This window comes from Choloepus didactylus, chromosome X (assembly GCF_015220235.1).
Source record: "Choloepus didactylus isolate mChoDid1 chromosome X, mChoDid1.pri, whole genome shotgun sequence".
Taxonomy (NCBI): Eukaryota; Metazoa; Chordata; class Mammalia; order Pilosa; family Megalonychidae; genus Choloepus; species Choloepus didactylus.
This window is the reverse complement of record NC_051334.1, coordinates 40173064-40191057: the sequence shown is the minus strand read 5'-3', so window position 1 is coordinate 40191057 and position 17994 is coordinate 40173064. Positions and strand designations below refer to the sequence as shown.

The 17994-nt window shown below is 40.7% G+C and overlaps 1 pseudogene; it reads right to left on the bottom strand.

The window, feature by feature from the left end:
* Positions 1-216: 216 nt before the first annotated feature.
* LOC119523572 lies at positions 217-1132 on the bottom strand (annotated as a pseudogene).
* Positions 1133-17994: the final 16862 nt, after the last annotated feature.

Below are 17994 nucleotides of genomic sequence, written 5' to 3'. Positions count from 1 at the left end.
GGATATACAGTGTTGAGCATTTTACAGAGTGAGTGTGATTTACAGATATTTATTCTGCCACAATTTGCAAATGAGACCCAAGTATGGAGATTGGTACACATTTCCTAAGAGAGAGATAAATAATGTGTAGATATAAATATGTACAAATTATGCATTCACTCTGGGAAATCAAAAGCAATCACTTTGGACAGCCTTAGAAATTAGGACAAATCCATGTTACTCATGAGTTAAGGCAATGCACTGACACATACACTTCCCTAAGGCTTCCTTGACCTCATTGTTCCTCAGACAACAGATGAGGGGGTTCAAAGCAGGAGTGATGATAATATAAATAGCTGACACAGTCTTAACATGGTTAGCTGACCTGTAGGAATTGAGTCTCCTGAAAAGAAAAATAGCTCCATAATAGAGACCCATCACAGCCAAATGTGATGAGCAGGTGGCAGAAGCCTTCTTGTGGGCTTCTGTGGATCACATGTCGAGAACAGCAGCTAGGATGAGACTATAGGAATTCAGGATCAAGGAGATTGGGACCAGAAGTATTAACACACAGCAGGTATACATGGCATACTCAAAGACAGATGTGTCAGCACAAGCCAAGCGCAACAGCATGGGGCCTCACAGAAATTATCAATCTCATGTGATTTGCGAAATGGGAAGATTAGGGTAGTAACAGCCTGCACAAACCCATCAGCTGCTCCCAGAAACCAAGACCCCCAAATCATTCTCAGACATAATTGCCAGCTCATGAGGATGGGATATCACAGAGGGTGACACACAGCCACATACCAGTCATAGGACATGGCTGCCAGGGGTAAGCACTCTCCATCATCCAGCATGAGGAAGAGGATGATCCGTAACCCACGGCCAGCAGGGGAGATGAACTTATCAGCAGCCATTTTCAGCACAATGATGCAAACCAGCATCATGCACATGAGGGGGAGTTGGCTCAGTAGAAAATATGTGGACGTGTGAAGGCTGCAGTCCTGGTGGATCAGGAGGATCAGGAGAGCATTCCAAGCAGGGAGTTGAAAACAACTGTTAACATCATCGCAAAAAGGAATAGATGGGCTCCTGTGTTGTTAAAGAATCCTAGAGGAATGAAATCTGATGTGTAGTTTCCATTTTCCATGGTTTAACAGGAGCAACACCGTCAAAGCAGCTAGATACCACTGTCCGAGGATGGCCAACATGTCTCTGAGCACTAGCAGCTGCAGTTATTCTAACAAAGGAAGCCCAAAAGCTTACCTTTTCACAGCCAATGACAGTCTACTCCCCACACTCTATCACATAACTCATTTCTAACCAAGCCAACAAATTCCTCAGCCTATCCAGACTTCAGCAAACTCATCTAATCTGTAATAAGTTTTAAAACTGGGAACTGTGAGTCCTCCAACTTTGTTCTTTTTCAAGATGATTTTGGCTATTCGGCATGCTTACTCTTCCATATGAATTCCATTTCTGTGAAGACGTCTGCTGAAATTTTGATTGGAAATGCATTGAATCTGTATATTGCTTTTTAACAGTATTTAAGTCTTCCAATTGATGAACACGGAATGTTCTTCCATTTATTTAGGTCTTCTTTGGTTTCTTTCAGCAGTGGTTTCTAGTTTTCTCTGTACAAGTCCTTTCATCCTTGCATAAATTTATTCCTAGGTATTTGATTCTTTAGTTGCTATTGTAAATGGATTTTTTTCCTTGATTTTCTCTTCAAATTGTTCATTACTAATGTATAGAAACACCGCTAAATATTGTGTTGATCTTGTACCCCAGCACTTTGCTGAATTTGTTTATTAGCTCTAGTAGCTTTTTTGTGGGTTTTTCAGGATTCTCTATGTATAGGATCATGTCATCTGCAAATAGGGAGACTTTTACTTCTTCCTTTCCAATTTGGAAGCCTTTTTTTTTTCTTTTCTAATTGCTGTTGCTAGAACATCTAGCACAATTTTGAATAACAGTGGTGGCAGCAGGCATCCTTGTCTTGTTCCAGATCCTAGGGAGAAAGCTTTTGATCTTTGACTACTGAGTATGCTGTCATTGTGAGTTTTTCATATATTTCCTTTATAATGTTAAGGATGTTTCCTTCTGTATTCGTTAGGGTTCTCCTTGGAAACAGAATCAATGAGAGATGTCTCTGATTATCAAATTGTAAAAGTGACTCACGCAACTGCGGGAGTGCACGAGTCCAAATTCTGCAGAGCCGTCAACAAGCTGTCAACTCCAAGGAAGACGTCCAACGAACTCCTCGGGAAACGAACCGACAACTTTGACGAACTCCTCAGGAAATGAACCGGCAACTTCGACGAGCTCCCCAGGAAATGCTTCACTGAGCAGCCGAAGAAGAAGTGAAGGTTCTCTAACCGTCCGGCTTATAAGCCTCCAACTGATCACCCGGACCAAATCCAGCCAATTGCATTCTCTCACTGTGGAAGCACGCCCCTTGATGAGTCATCAGTCAGCTGCAGTCAATTGACTGATGATCCGACAAATCAGCCCGTTGGTTTATTAACCAGCCTCAAATATCCTCACAGCAATCGTCAGGCCAGTGCCCGCTTGACCAGACAGCTAGGCCACCTAGCCAAGTTGACACATGAACCCAACCATCACACCTTCTATGTGTTTTTATCAGGAAGAAGTGCTGAATTTTGTTAAATGCCTTTTCTGCATCAATTGAGATGATCATGTGGATTTTTTCCTTTTTTCTATTAATGTGGGGTATTACATTAATTGCTTTTTTACACTGAACTGCCCTTGTATACCTGTGATAAATCCCACATAATCATGGTGTATAATTCTTTTAATGTGCTTTTGGATTTGGTTTGTTAGCATTTTGATAAGGATTTTTGCATCTATAGTCTTGAGGTATGTTGGACTATAATTTTCTTTCCTTTTGATATCTTTATCTGGCTTTGGTATGAAGGTGATGCTGGCTTCATAGAATGAATTGGGAAGTGTTCCCTTCTTTTCAACTTTTTGGAAGAGTTTGTGCAGGACTGGTGTTAATTCTTCTTTGAATGTTTGGTAGAGTTCACCAGTGAAGCCATCTGGTGTTGGGCTTCTCTTTGTTGGGAGGTTTTTGATTACTGATTCAATCTGTTTACTTGTTATTGGTCTGTTGTGATCTATTTCTTCTTGAATCAGTGTAGGTAGTTTGTGTGCTTCCAGGAATTTGTGCATTTCATCTAGGTTATCAGATTTGTTGGCATACGGTTGCTCATAGTATCCTTCTGTAAACCTTTTTATTTCTGTGGGATTGGTAGTAATGTTCCCCCATTTTATTTCTGATTTTACTTATTTGCATCTTCTCTCTTTTTTTCTTTTTCAGTCTAATTAAAGGTTTGTCGATCTTATTGATCTTTTCAAAGAGCCAACTTTTGGTTTTGTTGATTCTATTGTTTTTTTTTTTTTTTAATCCTCTACTTCATTTATCTATGCTCCAATCTTTGCTATTTCCTTCCTTCTGCTCACTTTGGGTTTAGTTTGCTCTTTTTTTCTAGTTCCTCCAGGTGTGAGATTAGGTCCATGATTTGAGCCCCTTATTATTTTAAAATGTGAGCATTTAGAGCTATTAATTTCCCTCTTTGCACTGCCTTCATTATGTTCCATACTTTTTTTGTTTTTTGTTTTGACATTTGCAGACTGATATCCATGGTGGCATCTTTCACAATTTGCAATGGATGGAGGTGGCCCAAGGGCACATCAATGGATGAATGGAAGGGTGAACTGTGGTATATATACACACAATGGAACATTGAGCAGCTGCAAGAAAGACTGAAGTCTTGTGGCATGCAACCAGGTGAATGAATCTTGAGGACACCATGCTTAGTGAAACAAGTCAAAAATGAAAGGACAAACATTGTAAGGCCTTATCAATATAAACTAACTATAATGAGCAAATGCTGAGAACTGAATTTGAGAGTACTGGCTAGCTGGGGCAGAACAGGGGCAGAGACTAGGCAATTGATGATCAAGGGGCACAGAATGTTCAACAAGACTCACTGCAAAGGTTCCCAGACTGCAAGCTGTCACAGCAGTCACATCTATTCCCGAGTTCCAATTGTTATCTCCAAACTCTGAGATGCCGAGCTCCCTGTGCACAGCCTGGCCATTCCCTAGAAATCTGGGCATCCGTGTGGCACCTGAGACCCAGAGCCAGAGCTCTGCAGCTCTGAAAGTCAGCATCACTCCATACAGCAATGTCAGAGAAGCAAAACAAGAGCTTCCCTGAGTGTCCTCCAGCATCCATACTTACCCTTTTCCCAACTGGGAAAACATATTTGTTCTGGGTCCTAAGAGTCCTAGTGAGACCAGGTTGTAGTTCTCCAGCATCACATCCCTGTACAGGGCCTTCTGAGCAGGGTTCAGTTGCCCCCATTCATCCTGAGTGAAGAATATGGCCACATCCTTAAATGTCACTGATTTCTAGACTGCAGTTGGCAGGCTCCTAAGGGCCATTCCTTCTTCTTCAAAGAGCCCCTTTAGGGAAGGGCAAAGCAGGGAAGGAGGCAGGTCTGGAACTTTGCTGCAGCCAAGCTCCTTGGGCTAGAAACTCCTACATACCTGGTCACCACTGGGTTACCCCTGGAGGAGCCTCTGCCCTTCAGGCAGAGATTGCAACGGCCACATGGCAGTGACAGCACAATGAACTGCAGCCTGTGGCACAGGTCTGGACTTTGTGCATTGCCCAGGAAACTGCCGGGCTAAATCCCCATAAGTTTCCTGTTCTATATTTTTGATACGTTGTGTTTTCATTTTCATTTGTCTCAAGATATTTCCTGATTTCCCTTGTGATTTCTTCTTTGACCCATTGATTAATCAAGAGTTGTGTTGTTTAACTTCCATATATTTGTGGATTTTCCAGTTCTCTGTTATTTATTTCTAACTTTATTCTATTGGGATCAGAGAAATGCTTTGTTTCAATATTTTAAAATCTTTTAAAATGTAATGAGACTTGTTTGGTGATCTAACATGTGGTCTATCCTGGAGAATGATCCACATGCACTTGAGAAGAATGTTTATACTGTTTTTGGGTGTAATGTTCTGTATATGTCTGGTAGGTCTGGTTCATTTATAGTATTGTTCAAGTTTTCCATCTCCTTATTGATCTTCTGTTTAGATGTTCTATCCATTGATAAAAATGGTGTATTGAAGTCTCCAACTATTGTAGAGATGACTATTTCTCCCTTCAGTTTTGCCAGTGTTTTCCTCTTTGAGGCAGTGTGGTTAGGTGCATAAATGTTTGTGATTGTTATTTCTTCTTGGTGGATTGACACTTTTATTAATATATCTATCCTTATTGGTCTCGTAACAGTTTTTGACTTAACAATCTATTTTTTATTATACTAGTATAGCTACTTCAGCAGTTTTTCAGTTACTATTTGCATGGAATATTTTTTCCACCCTTTCACTTTCAACCTATTTGTATCTTTGGATCTAAGATGAGTCTCTTGTATTCAATGTGTAGTTGGATCATGCTTTTCTTAATCCATTCTGCTAGTCTGTGTCTTTTGATGGGGGAGTTTAACCCATTTACATTCAGCATAATTACTGAGAAGGCAGGACTTACTTCAGCCATTTTGTCCTTTGTTTTTTATACATCTTATATCTTTACTGTCCCTCTTTTCTTTTATTGCAGCCTTCTTTTGTGTATAGTTGATCTTCTGTGATGTATCTGATTGATTCCCTTCCTTGTTTCAATCTCTCTATATATTTTAAATACTTTCTTTGTGGTTACCCTGGGGCTTGTATTAAATAACCTAAGTCTATAACCTACTAGTTTGAAAAGATACCAGCTTGACTCCAATAGCATGCTCAGTCTTTGCTCCATTATTGAGGAAATAATGGCCAAAAATTTCCCAAATCTTGTGTGGCATAAATATACATATCCAGGAAGCTCAATGAACACCAAACAGGATAAACCCTAATAGACCTACTCCAAGACACATACTAATCAAAATGTCAAATGCCAAAGATAAAGAGAGCCTTCTGTTTCCCTGCTTTATGTCATTTTTTCATACATTACCTCTTTATATTTTATGTGTCCATAACATGGAAATTTGATTATTTCTTACTCAACTGTATTCTAAATCTTATAGGAAAAAAAGAGTAGAGTTACCTACCGAGGATATTATACTATTGGGTTTTGCATTCACCCATGTAATTACCTTTATTGGAGATCTTAACTTCTTCCTACTGCTCCAAGCTACTATATTCTGTCCTTTCCTTTCAATATAAAGAACTCCCTTTAGGATTTATTGTAGGGCAGATCTCTTGATGACAAACTCTCATGGTTTTTGTTTATCCATGAATGTCTTAAACTCTCCTTTAATTTTGAAGGACAGTTTTGCTAGATATAGATGTTTTGGCTGGCAGCTTTTCTCTTTCAGTGCCTTCAATATGTCTTACCCCTGCCTTCTTGCCTCCATGGTTTCTGATGAGAAATTGTCACTTAGTCTTACTGAGGATCTTTTGTACGTGACAATTCACTTTGCTCTTGCTGCTTTCAGAATTCTCTCTTTATCTTTGGCATTTGACATTTTGAGTAGTATGTGTCTTGGAGTAGATCTATTAGGGTTTATCCTGCTTGGTGTTCATTGAGCTTCCTGGATATGTATATTTATGCCGCGTAAGATTTGGGAAATTTTGGCCATTATTTCCTCAAATAGTCTTTTTTAAATTTTTAATTCTATTTTATTGAGATATATTCACATACCATACAATCATCCACAAGTATACAATAAATTGTTCACAGTACCATTATATAGTTGTGCATTCATCACCACAATCAATTTAACATTTTCATTACTGCACACAAAAAAGAACAAGAATAAAAGTTAAAGTAAAAAAGAACACCCAAAACATCCCATACCCCCCATCCAACCCTATTATTAATTTACTTTTTATCCTCATTTTTCTACTTATCTGTCCATACACTGTATAAAGGGAGTGGGAACCACATAGTTTTCACAATCACACGGTTACACAGTGTAAGCTATATAGTTATACAGTTGTCTTCAAGAATCAAGTCTACTGGGTTGCAGTTCAATAGTTTCAGGTATTTCCTTCTAACTATTCTACTACACTAAAAGCTAAAAAGGGATATCTATATAACACATAAGAATAACCTCCAGAATATCCTCTCAACTCCATTTGAAATCTCTCAGTCACTGAAACTTTATTTTATTTCATTTCTCTTCCCCCTTTTGGTCAAGAAGGCTTTCTCAATCCTATGAGGCTGGGAGTCATGTCCCACATTGCCAGGGAGACTTATATCCCTGAAAGTCATGTCCCATGTAAGGGTGAGGGCAGTGAGTTTACCTGCAGAATTGGCTTAGAGAGAGAGGCCACATCTGAGTAACAAAAGAAGTTTTCTAGGAGTGACTCTTAGGCAAAATTTTAAGTAGGCTTAGCCTTTCCTTTGCAGTAACAAGCTTCATAAGGGCAAACCCCAAGATCGAGGGCTCAGCCTTCTAAATTGGTAGTCCTTAATGCTAGTGAGAATATCAATAATTCCCCAGATGGAGAAGTTTAATATTTCCACATTTCCCCCCAGTTCCTCAGGGGGGCTTTGCAAATACATTTTTTATTCTCTCCCCAAATTACTCTGGGATGTACAGGGGCTTCACAATAACCTGTACAAACCAACCAGATTTCACTCCTATTCAAAGTTCCATGTAATTATGGTGTTTGAATAAACTGACCATACAAGTTAAATTATTTAGTGTGCTACAGAAAATACAGATTTTGCACCAAAGAAACATCTCTTCCTTTGGTGCCACACAGAAGTTGAAGTTTTAAAACACCATTCCTGGTGTAATCACACAATTATGCATTCACTACCACAGTCTATTTGAGGATATTTCCATTTCTTCCACAAAGAAAGAGGAAGAGGATAAAAAAGAAAAAGAAAAAAATGATGAATAAAAAAGAAAGAAAGAAAGGAAATACAATAAAAAGGTCAGACAACAACATGAATGCCAAGAATCCTATACCCCTCCCTTATATACCCCTGTTCTGGTTTGCTAATGCTGCCATTTTGCAAAATACCAGAAATGGATTGGCTTTTATAAAGGGTGTTTATTTGGTTACAAAGTTACAGTCTTAAGGCCATAAAGTGTCCAAGGTAAGGCATCAACAATAGGGTACCTTCACTGGAGAAAAGCCATTGGCATCTGGAAAACCTCTGTGTGCCAGTTTGAATGTATTATGTCCCCCAGAAAAAGCCATATTCTTTGATGCAATCTTGTGGGGCAGACATATTAGTGGGGATTAAGTTGGAACCTTTGGATTAGGTTGTTTGCATGGAAATGTGCCCCACCCAACTGTAGGTGATAACTCTGATGAGATATTTCCATGGGGGCATGGTCCCACCCATTCAGGGTGGGCCTTGATCAGTGGAGCCATATAAATGAGCTGACAAACAGAAGGAACACAGTGCAGCTGTGAGTGATGTTTTGAAGAGGAGCTACAGCCAAGACTTTGAAGGAAGCACAGGAGCTGCAGATGAGAGACAGTTTGAAGACAGCTGTTGAAAGCAGACTCTTGCTCTGGAGAAGCTGAGAGAGAACGAATATCCCAAGTGCAACTAAGAGTGACATTTTTGAAGAACTGCAGCCTAGAGAGGAACGTCCTGGGAGAAAGCCATTTTGAAACCAGAACTTGGAGCAGATGCCAGCCGTGTACCTTCCCAGCTAACAGAGGTTTTCCGGACACCATTGGCCATCCTCCAGTGAAGGTACCCGATTGCTGATGACTTACCTTGGATACTTTATGGCCTTAAGACTGTAACTGTGTAACCAAATAAACCCCCTTTTATAAAAGCCAATCCATTTCTGGTGTTTTGCATTCTGGCAGCATTAGCAAACTAGAACACTCTGTTAGCTGGGAAGGCATGTGGTTGGTGTCTGCTTGCTCCTAGATTGTGTTTCAAAATGGTATGCTCCAAAATGTCAGCTTTCAACAGCCATCTTCCAAAATGTGTGTCTTAGCTGCAGCTCTGAGGTCCTTCTATTTGTGAGCCTTTATAAGACTCCAGTGAACTAATCAAGGCCCATGATGAATGGGCGGGGCCATACCTCCATGGAAACAGAGGTCACACCCTAACCAAAGGTGTCACTCACAGTTGGGTGGGTCACATCTCCATGGAAACAACCTAATCCCAATATCCTATGAGATTGGAACAAAAGATCATGACTTTTTCTGGGGGACATAATATATAGAAACCAGCACAACATTTAGCTTTGGTATATTGCCTTTGTTACAATTAATGGAAACATATGACAATGTTACTGTTAACTATAGGCTCTGGTTTGCACTGATTGTATTTTTTCCCCAATACCATCCCATTTTCAACACCTTGCAAAGTTGACATTCATTTGTTCTCCTTCATGTAAAAACATGTTTGTACATTTAATCACAATCATTGACCACTCTTGGTTTCACCAAGTTATACAGTTCTAGTCTTTATCTTCTATCTTTCTTTCTGGTGTCATACCTATTCCTATTCTTCCTCTTTCAACCATTCTCACAGTCATCTTTGTTTAGTGTACTTACACTATTGTGCTACCATCACACAGTATTGTGCTATCCATTTCTGGATCTATACAATCAGTCCTCTTGAACAGTCTATACTCCTTCAGCATCAAATGCCCGATCTCTACCCTCTTTCTGTCTCCTGGTATCTTCATTTCTACACACTTCTCCAAATCTCTCTCTCCTGTCTTTTCCTTTTTGTCTGTAGTGCTCCCTTTAGTATTTCTTATAGAGGAGGTCTCCTGTTCATGAACTCTCTCATTGTCTGTTTATCTGTGAATATTTTGAGCTATCCCTCATATTTGAAGGACAGCTTTGCTGGATATAGGATTCTTGGTTGGCAGTTTTTCTCTTTCAGTATCTTAAATATATCACACCACTTCCTTCTTGCCTCCATGGTTTCTGTTGAGAGAGCCACACATAGTCTTATGAAGCTTCCCTTGTATGTGATGGATTGCTTTTCTCTTGCTGCTTTCTCTTTGTCTTTTACACTTGAAAATCTGATTAGTAAGTCTTGGAGTAAGTCTATTTGTGTCAATTCTGTTTGGGGTATTCTGTGCTTCTTGGTCTTGTAATTTTATGTCTTTCATAAGAGTTGGGAAATTTTCATTGATGATTTCCCCTATTATACTTTCTTCCCCTTCTTTTCCTTCTGGGATACCTATAACATGTATATTCATCTGCTTCATGTTGTCATTCAGTGCCCTGAGACCCTGCTCATATTTTTCCATTCTGTTCCCTATCTGTTCTTTTGTGTATAGGATTCCAGATGTCCTGTCCTCTTGTTCACTGATCCTTTCTTCTGCCTCTTGAGATCTGCTGTTGTATGTCTCCATTGTGTTTTCCATCTCTTGTATTGTGCCTTTCATTTCTGTAAGTTCTGCCATTTGTTTTTTCAAGTTTATAAATTCTTCCTTATGGTCACCCAGTGTCTTCTTTATATCCTTTATCTCTTTTGTCACATTTGCTTTCAACTTGTTGATTTGATTTAGAAGATTTGTTTGAACATCTTTAATTAGTTGTTTCAACTCTGAATCTCAGTTGAGGTATTAGTTTTTTCCTTTGACTGGGCCATATCTTCATGCTTCCTGTAGTGGCTTGTGTTTTTTTGCTGTCCAGGCATCTGATTTTCTTGATTAGTTTATTCTGAGGTTGTTTTTTTCTCTTTTTCTAGGGCTTTCTTGTTAGTTGTCTTTGGTCTCTATCTTTTCTTTGTTTCTCTCACTGCCCAGTTGTCAGATTGGCTCTGCCCCCTAGTCATCCCCCCAAAATCAGGTGCCCACCATGGCCTGCCATAGGGGTGGGAAGTAGGCACTGGACACCCCAGCAAGTTCACTGTGTGTGGTAATACAAATATGCTGGCTTCCAGTGGTGCTCTGCTTTCTGCCAACCAGCAAGACCTGGGCTTGTTTTAGAGCCCAGCTTTAACAGTTGGGTCTTCTGTACTTCTCAGCCAAAACAGGTCCAGGTTTCCATATAGGGCATGTAGACCAGCTCCTGTCATCCTAAGAAAGGGTCTGAAGCATCTTTTTAAAAGTTTTTCAATTCCCTTGCACCTTCTGGACTGTCCAGCAGATGATGCTGTTAGGTAACTTAATCATCCTCAGAGGATGCTTTGCCTCCGAACACAGGCTGCATCTACATAGGTGAGTTGAAACTGTGGGATTCCTATACTTTCACTTTGCTGGCCACAATCTGGCTCAATGTGGGGCTCTGCCTGTGGCAAAGTACTCCTTCAGTTGACCCAGTAGTCCAGCCATCCCCCAGGCAAGGAAATAGCTGCCTGCTGCTTCCCTCAAGGGTGGGGGAAGGGCTTTCAGACCCAGGCCTAGAAATGCAGTCTCTTTTCACATTTTCTCAGTCTCTTTGTCCCTCACTGACCTGGGCCTTGAAATATCCTCCCCTGTCCCCTGGGTCTTCAAACAGTGGGGGTATGTCTCACTGCTGAGAGATTTTTTAGTCTGTGTCCATGATGGGAGGGGTCCTGTCTGCTGATTCTGTGCCTTTCCCATGTGAGACAGTGAGGGAGAGGGGAGAGGACCACCTGGTCCAGGACAGAAGATTCCCACCTGATATTTTTCTCTTTCTTCAATTTGGCATTTGCAGGGTCATTCTCCAGTGTATATCCTCTTCCAGAATTTCAGACAGTTCAGAATTGTCCTTTTTGTCATTGAATCTCTGGAGAGAAGTTTTCAGTAAGTGTTTACATCTCCATGTTGAAGACATCACCTTCTCAGATATTCTTTCTGTTCCCTTTTCCTTCTTCTTTCATTCTGGGACTCCCATAACGTATATGTTGGTATGCTTCGTGTTGTCCCACAGGTCCCTCACTCTCTGCTCACTTTTTTTCATTCTTTCTCTATCTGTTCTTATGACTGTATGATTTTAATTGTCCTGTCTTCTATATCACTGATTCTTTCTTCTGCCTGTTCAAATCTGCTATTGAATTCCTCTAGCATATTTTTAATCTCTGTTATTGCATTTTTCTTCCCCATAAGTTCTGTTATGTTCCTTTTTAAACTTCCTATTTCTTCTTTTTGTTCACACATCATCTTCCTAATATAGTTTAGTTCTACATCCAAATTTAGTTTATTTCTAGCCACATTTTCCTTCAGTTCCTTGAATTGACTTAGGAGATTTGTCTGAATATCTTTGATTAGTTGTTCCACTGTCTGTGTCTCCTCTGAAGTTTTAATTTGTTCCCTTGACTGAGCCATCTCTTCCTGTTTCTTTGTATGGCTTGTGATCTTTTGTTGATGTCTGGGTATATGATTATTTTGATGTGCTAACTCTGGAAGTCAGTTTCTCCCTTTGTCTAGAGTTTTAGTGTATATTGGCTGTGTGTTAAGGCTCTTCTTCAATGCTTGATCCAATTTATACTGAACCTTTAGAGAAGCCCATGTTTAATAGTTTGGATTTTCCCAGGTCTTTCTGCTCCTGCCTCTTGCCCTGGGCATGCACAGTAACTTTTATGTTTACCCTATTATGTGCAACTATTTCCTCTCCAGGAGAGAATTTCCTTTTCCCTGTTCCTCCTCTGGGAGTCCTGGGCTGTTCTGTTTGTTTTTATACAAAATTTCCTCCCAAGCATTTATGATTTGCTCCATTCCTCTCCTGTACTCTGGGCCACCTTTTCACTCCAGCTTTCAGCTCTGGGTCCACCCTGCCTTACAACTGTTCAGTTTCCCCTTTTCCTGCAGCTTCTGGTAACTTCCACATTAGGGGATCCCAACCCATGAGTCAGATGGTGTCAGTGTTCAGAGTCACTTGATTATTTTTTGTTTAGGTGCACATGCAGTTAGGGACTGGGCTGGGAGTCTGCACAGCTTTCCAGTAGTTCCACTAGGGATCTGTCTTCCAGGAGACAGCTTTGTATGCTCTTGCAGGTTGACCACTTGAGTCTTGCCTTGGATCTATGTGGCCTACATGTGTGAATGTGTGTAGGACTAAGTCACTGCCATGGGTGGCTCTGTGGTCAGCAATCACAGCTGAACGTGCCATGGCTGTAGCACTGTCACTGTGTGACTCTTAATTTGCATGGGACAGAGCATGGTGGTGGGACCTGGATGGGCAGGTCCACACTGCTCTCCTGCCTCTTTTTTTTATTTCAGTTCAGCATTTGTGGAGTCTCTCCAGTCTCTATCACCCTCTAGAGTTCCAAACAAGTTGGATCTGCCCTCTTATTTAGCTGTCTCTAAGGGGAAACTTTCCCAGGGCTGTCTTATACCACCATCTTGATGACGGTCAACCCTCTTGTTCAATTTTTTTATGTCTAATATAAGAGTAGTTCAGCCTTTGCAGTGTCTTGGTAAAACTAAATGGAACTTTATCTGTCTCAGACAGATGAGGTGGGTGCTGGTTTTTCAGATAACACTCTGTACAGACCCATGACTGTGGCGTATGGAGAAATGCTCATGAAATAGAAGTCGGGTAATGAAAATTCCAAGCATAGCAGCAAATAATCAGGCAATTATTGAGCTCAGACTAGAGCTTTAAGAACTGAAACTTCTGAGTCAGAAAATTCTTCTAATAATAGTTAATAAGAACATAATGCTTAAGCAGGAGAAGCAAGGAAAGTTGTCTAGAAGACGAACGATGGGCTACAGTTGAGTTAACAAACAAAAATGCAGATTTGTGACGACTTTAACCAAAAAGAATGGAACAATAGTAAGTGCATTGAGGCTTGGCAAAGTGGAGAAGGCACTGGGAGGAAACATGAAAAACCTGCTTTATTTTGATTAGCTCTTAATGAGTTTTTCTCGGAATGGAGGGACCACTCTTTTAGCTCCATCTTGTGGTCAAAAACAGAACTGCAGCCTACCTACAGTGGGTCTTCCCCCCCACCCCCCGCGCCTATTTTCCAAACATTCCTGGGCCTCAGTCCCCAAAGTAGGAGCCCACTGATTCAATTTGCTCTACTGTTTCACCTTTGTGGATTCCAAGTCCCAGCTCTGTTATGTGATAAAACCATAGCCTGTTTTTACTTGGCCTTTTCTGCCCTCTGTCAAGAGATACACTTCCCAGCATGACAGCCCGCGTGAATGCATGTAATCTGTGTATCTGTGTACAAGAACAGGGGTGATGGTTACCCACATGTGTGGGGTTGATGGGGTGAAACCAGAGGAGGGCCTAGGCTTTTGGGGCCTGAAACTCACATACTTTGGTGGACCCTCTTTAAGTAAAAGAACCCCAAATTAACAGGTACAAAATTAGGTGTCATGAGGAATCAAAACAAATTCTGAATTTTAAAGAGTTGACAAACACCATAAACCTCACAAAATCCGGGCGATGTAACACATATTTTTATTAATTAACTGCCTGACACACCTCTCCGGTGCTTTTTAACAATTTTTTTAGCTGCAGACTCTCTGATCAATTTTTTATTTGATCGATAATACCAAAAATATATAAAATTAATCCAAAATTATGGCACAGAAGAGCAATTATAAGCACTGTTGGATTGTCACTACACTGTTTTGGGCTATGTAACTGTGTAATCAAATTACTCTATTGGAATAAAAATGGACTCGTTGATAAATATGTTTCTTTAGGCTATTTTGCTGTGTCAGTGGTGTTTTTTTGCCATGCTGTTTCATCTGAAACTGCCAGAGTTCATCAAAACAAGAAGCATCTGATACTTGAAGGTGCAATCCAATTCACTGGGAAGGGTAAAACACATAACTTCATATACAGTCATTGTTTGTTGTTTGTTATACTGCTGTAGGTTTGTGCCCTACCAATCAGGAATTCTGATAAATTCTATTTCACATATATCCTATCAGGAAAGAGAAAGAAACTTATGATGCAGTCATAATTGTATACATTGCATCACCAAATATGTTTCCAACAGGAGAGACTTTCCATTTTTACCTAAGCATTGAGAAGAACTGAATCTCCTGCACACGGTTTTTCATGTCTGATGATTGGAAGAATTTTCCACAAGGGTAGCTTCTGACTCCATGCCTTTCAAACCTGGTTTCTCCTCCACTTCCCATATACTCCTGGTTCTTGGCACTGTAAGACATGCTTATATTGAGATAACAACCTCTGGGCCTGTGTCTTCACATTACATCACTGGGGGATTCAACTCGGTGGGCAGTAAGAGTGTTCCTGGAAGCTCTTCCTACACTGGGATGGCTAACAAGATCTTAAAAATACAAATAAATGTATGCTATGAGACTCAAATGTATCCCCAACTCAACTTCACCTTGGTTAGATATCAAAAAATTTCCCTAAGCTACTCCAATGCTACCCCACCTGAAGGAAAGTGGAGCAGAAGGAGACCAGGGTCTTAACTGACTTTGGTTAAAATATCTCACTTCTGCTAGTTTCACCAAAACAGAGGGCCGTATGAATACACGGAAAGGGTCTATGCCAATGAGAGGCTTTGAAGTTTAAACTGCATCAGCTGATGGTAAATTCTTTCCAGTTCCCACCTCGCTCAACAACCACCATCACCCCTGTCCCACCAACACTCACACTCACACCCTTCTCAGTGGCAATGGGAGAGCACTGCTCTATCACACTTCTGAAGGAAACCTTTAGGCTCCCTCCAAATGTAGAGTAGTCCATATGGTTTGTAAATTAGACACACAAATCCCATGCATTGTTGGCTATTTATAAGTCAGGCAAATTAAGGCCAAGTTCAAGCTGAGAAGATGAGACTAAGCAACATAGTGAATAGCTTGCTTTCTTAGTATTTCCTTGACACTAGCTGCAATTTGCTGGTATCCAACTCAAAACATGGATAAAATGAAATTATTTCATGTGCACAAGCTTTATCTCTCCAATAGGATGTTTTAAATGTTTTCTTCTGAAATAATTATATATTCGCAGAAAGTTGCTGAGATAGTACAGAGAGGTCCCGTGTACCTTTCACCCAGTTTCCTTCAGTAATTACATCTTACATAACTATAATATAATATAAAACCAGGAAACTGACATTGGTACAATGAATGTGTATGGTTCTATGCCATTTTAACATAATCACGATACAGAACTATTCCATCACCATGAAGATCTTCTTTTTGCTAACCTTTCATAGTTAGACACCCCCCACCCCCCACCATCCCTAACCCCTGGTAACCACTAATCTGTTTTCCATCTCTATAATTCTGTCATTTCAAGAATGTTCTATAAATGGACTCATACAGTATGTATGAGATGTTTTTTTTCCACATCACATAATGCCCTTGAGATCCATCCAAGTTGTTGCATGTATCAATAGTTCATTCCTTTTACTGATGATAGTATTCCATGGTATGGATGTACTACAGTCTGTTCTTCAACAGGGGAGATGGGAGATAGGATCTTGACTTTTACTTTTCTTTTCCCATAATGTCTAATGCATTCCCAAGCACATAGCAGCTTCTGTTTAAATTAAATGAATTCCTCAACCAACATTTACTGAGTTCCTTTTGTGTGTCAGGCTCTATGTCTGGTACTGAGGATATTACAATGAATAAGGCCCGGCACTGTCCTTGAGAATCTCACAGACCAGTAGGACATTTAAATATGGCATATGAACAGCCAAAGCATATGATGGAAAGTGATAAGGGCCTTAACAGGGGTAAAGATAAAAAACAACAAAAAACCGATAATAAATATCTAACAACCACTGAGCATGAGCACTTACTATGGGCCATATCCTTTTCTAAGCACTTTGCATGTTCTCTATCTTATAAACCTCACAACACTCTATAGAGTAGGTACTATTTTTTAACAGCCCATTTTACAGATACAGAAACTGAGCTAAGAGAGGTCTGATGAGTTGTTCAAGGCCACAGGTCTAGTGGAAAGCAGAGACTGGGAGTGGATTTGCACTAGGACAGGCAAGTGCTAGTGGGGGCCTGAGTGGAAGAAGGGCAGAGGGGGCATGTGTAGGAGATTGGAGACTCTCAGATAGCTGGCTTTGGGGACAACACAGAGATGCTGTTTGCTGAGATGAGGAATGTAGGAGGAAAATACAGAAAGGAATGTAGGAGGGAAGCTGGCTTAGAGAAAGGCAATGAATTCAGTCCTGCCATACTGAGGCTGAGGCATCTGTGGGACTTCCACGTGGAGATGTCAGGAGACAGTTGGATAGATGAGTCCAGAACTCAAGAGGGAGAGAGAGATCTGGGCTGGAGACAGACAGTGTGGGTCATTGCTGAGTAGTGGTAGTTGTCTCCAGGGGAGTGACTGAGACTCTCTGAGATGTACTGGGTGCAAGAGAAAGCCAAGTGGGCAAAGGAAGAAGAGCAGGCAAAGGAGTGGCCCAAGAGGAAGGAGCAAACCCAGGAAGTCGAAGCATTCTGAGAAGAGCTCATGGTCACAGTGTTACATATTGCAGATCAAGGTGGGACATCTGGATTTAACAAGAAGAAAGTCCCAATCATCCTGGTGTCTGAGTTTGAGTTCTCCCAGAAACAGACTCCAAGACAAGGATTTAAGAGCAAGTAGATTTTAGGAGATTCAGAGAATTTGGTTTGGGAATAGGAAAGCGAGACAGGGGAGAGAAGGTAGCCAATAAAGGGAGCATTACCAAGAGTCTTAGCTTCCTGGCTGCTATGACAAATATCACACAATGGGCTGACTTAAGCAACAGGAATTTATTGTCTCATGGTTTTGGAGGCTAGAAGGCTTGCTTCCTCCTGGGGTCGTTAGCATTCTAGTGGGCCAACAATTCTTGGGTTCCTTGGATTTCCTGTCACATGGCAATTCCTCTCCTTTCTCTTCCGGGTTCCATTGGCTTCTGGCTTCTGGCTTCTCCACATGGCTTTTTCATTAAAGGGCCTCCAATAATAGGATTAAGACTCACCCTGATTCAGTTGGCCACGCCTTAACATCTTCAAGAGGTCTTATTTACAATAGGTTCACACCCACAGAAATGCGGGTTAACATTAAGAGCATGTTTTTTTTCTGGGGTACATAACTCAATCTTCCCTATCACGCTAGGTACTAGTATGGGCAACTGACACTCAA